Here is a 3,481-nt window from a genome sequence, read left to right as displayed (position 1 = left end):
AGGTCTTTGTGTGAATGCACCCGATTTATGGGATTGTCATTGATTAAATAATTGTGCTTTAAAATATTCTTTTTTTAACGAAATAGATAATATATTGCACTTTTCAGGGTTAAGGGACATACCCCAAGTTGACGCCCAAGAACTTAATCTATTAAGGTCCGTCTGGAGCCAGTTAGTATCCTCACTGCTGCTAATTTTTTTGAAAATCTTGCCATCGTCAGCAAACATAAGACATCTGGAATATGATATAATATTAGGAATGTCGTTAACATAAAGATTAAAAAGGAGGGGACCAAGAATTGAACCCTGTGGAACACTGGAGTGGATAGGAAGCCACTCCGATGCAACACCGTCAATGACCACTCGCTGCAACCTACCATCTAAGAAACTATTAAACCAGGAGATAAAGCTATTTGTAAAACCAAAACGTTGTAATTTTAGCAATAGTAAACTATGTGGAACTAAATCAAAAGCCTTAGAGAAATCGGTATAAACTATGTCACATTGCTTCCTGTCATCAATGGCTCTGTAGACTGTAGTCAGAAGGCTAGCAAGATTTGTTTAGCATGACCTACCGGCCACAAAACCATGTTGACAGGAAGCAATGGCAGGTGAAACGTGAGTCCAGATGTGATTAAAAATATTTTTTTCAAATGTTTTAGAGATGGTTGGTAGCATGGTAGCAGCGAGATAGGCCTATAATTGGAGATAAATTTCTTGGTTCCCCCTTTATGAATACTAACAACATTTGAATGTTTCCAAAGACAAGGGAACTGTCCAGTTTGAAGTGATTTATTAAGAGATTGGAGATGGGAACGGAAAGTGGACGAGCACAAAGTTTCAGAACGTGATTACTGAAGTTATCGCTTCCAGATGCCTTACTTGTTTGAATTGATGTCAATAGTTTGCTAACGATTTCAGGATGAATCACAGGAGTACTGAGCATACCAACGGTAGCCTCAGGAAGACATTGTGTTCTTCAGTTAAATTTGAACTTTTTTTAAAGACAGAATGAAAAAAATTGTTAAATAAAGAAGCCTTTTCATTAGCTGTCTCTGCAACCTTGTTACCATACGACATAACAGAAGGATAGGATGATGATTTTGTTTTTGTTTTCATCCAGGACCAAAAGCGCTTTGGATTTGATTTCAAATCACCAGATAGTGACTGCATATAATTTGTATACTTAATTTTTACTAATGTTTTAAATCTTTTTCTGGCAACTATAGAGAAAGAATCTTTGAGTTCTTGAGTTTTATAGCGTTTTAGGTGTCGATGAATTCGCTCTTTGTGTTTTAGGGCAGCACGGACCTCACAATCAAACCATGGAGACATTTTTCTCTTAGGTCGTATGGTAGGCACAAGGTCACGGAGGGCAGCGTCAACTAAATCATAGAAAAGAGAAACACTATCATTAATATCATTGCATGAATCAATTAAATCAAACGGAATAGTATTAAAGGTGCTAGTGAGGTCTACATTATTTACCGTATAGCCTTGAAATTATAAATCTTTCGAGAATCTCTAGAAAAATAATTTGAAGTACAAAAGTCAAACGTAAATGAGAGAGACAAAAGATATCGGAGTCAAAGATATTCTGACCAGCAGAAATATCAGTAATTAAATCAATTGAATTATTGCACAAGATTAAGTCTAATATATTATTATTGCAAGTGGAGTTAATATTGCACTGAAAGAGATTATGCCCATTAATAAAACAGTCAATAAAAAGTTCACTAATCGAGTTGGCAGGTGCAGTCCCAATTCCATCACTGGTCCACCGGATTTCGGGGAGATTAATATCACCAATGAGAATGACTTGATGCCTTGAATACATTGTTAGTGCATCTTCAACTGATTGTGCAATCTGTAATACAGTGTCACTGCCACTATTAGGCGGCCTGTAAATAACTGCAACTAGCAAATGCTTAGTCTTACTTAATTTAATTTCAACCCAGATAATTTCAAGATTTGGTTTTTCAAGATGTGTCAAGCGCCGGGATTTATATTGATTCGATGCAAGGAACAAAACACCACCTCCTCTTCTGCCATCATCTCTATCTTTTCTGTAAATAGTGAAGCTTGGACAGTGAAGTTCTGAGTCAAACACTCTTGAGTTTAACCTCGTCTCAGTAAATCCAACGAAGTCGAACGTACGGTTTAAAAGATGCGCATTTAATTCCGAGTGATAGGTTTCTAAATTATTTTTAAGACTTCTAATATTTTAATAATAAAATTTAGGATTGTAATTGCCAGAGGTATTAGGTGTGATGCTTGCAGTAGAGTGTGCTCCATCATTGTTGTTTTTATTTATTCCTGGTCCTGGATTCTGTTCCACGTCCCCGCATAAAAGGATTTCAGGTTGAAAACAGGATGGGCAATAACAAATAGAATAGTAAGATACCTTTGCTCCGAAAAATCGTTTACTCGTTTTCCGTTTGTTTCTATGTTTAACTAGACTTGCAATCCCAAGGCTAGTAAACAATGACCTGAACTGAGTCCACTGTGGACGACTGTACAGGGCCTCAATGCATTCATTATTGTGTGACACTCACTGTAAAAGTTCTTAGTTGGGCGTAGCAAATGGTCAAGAGTTCCATCGAAAATACAGCACCATTGCACAAAAACTCGGTATTTGCAATATAACAATGAAGTGTCACCACGAAATGAGACACATCGTTGGTGAAATCATATTGAGATATTCACCAAAACAGGTCAAAGGCAGCATATTCTGTAATTCTAGTACTATAATTTGTACAGGTTAGTTTATCTTTGAGGCCAATTTTCTCAAAACCTGGTTCTCATACACCTAAATGTTAAATGCTAACATCTCTGGATCTATTTATCCTAGGGAAGCTATTCAAAGACCAAATTAAATCTTATAATGTGATCTACCAACATATAATATAAACTCATTTTTTGATTTTCTAACGATGAGACTCATTTTGAGTGAGACCTCACATTAATGAATAAATGTAGTTGGCAATACTAGCAACGTATAATGCTCAATACACGTGATAATGCAGAGCGTAAATATTGAAAATGTAGAACTGGGTATTATCACTCTAAAGACTGTTTCATGCTAATGCAATCTTCAGGAGTGAGAGAATACAAGGATTGTGCGAGTATATGAATGCTAAGACAGGGGAAAATGCAAATGAGTTAATTGTTTTTAAGTAGGTATTTGTTGCTGTGCCTGCATTTAGACAATAGCTCGGTTCTTTTGTTTAGTGTTGACGGTTTGTCTGAATATATTATGTGAAGTTTCTCGGTTATGCACAGGTTGCAGCGTTTTTTTTTTTTTTGGGAGTAAGCCGATGCTCTGTCGATGATAGACCATTTAATGTTGTAGGGTGTGTTGCTATCTTTTAATTTAAATATTAAATATTCTCTGTATCTACTGGAACCGAGCCACGTAGCTTGTATTCGACTATTTGCATTCACACCTGGGCTGTGTATATATATTGCCTTGGTTTGACTC

This window comes from Anneissia japonica, unplaced genomic scaffold (assembly GCF_011630105.1).
Source record: "Anneissia japonica isolate Jap-2015-1 unplaced genomic scaffold, ASM1163010v1 scaffold6792_len961167_cov158, whole genome shotgun sequence".
In the NCBI taxonomy this organism is placed as follows: domain Eukaryota; kingdom Metazoa; phylum Echinodermata; class Crinoidea; order Comatulida; family Comatulidae; genus Anneissia; species Anneissia japonica.
The sequence above is the reverse complement of the archived record's forward strand: the minus strand, read 5'-3'. Positions refer to the sequence as shown.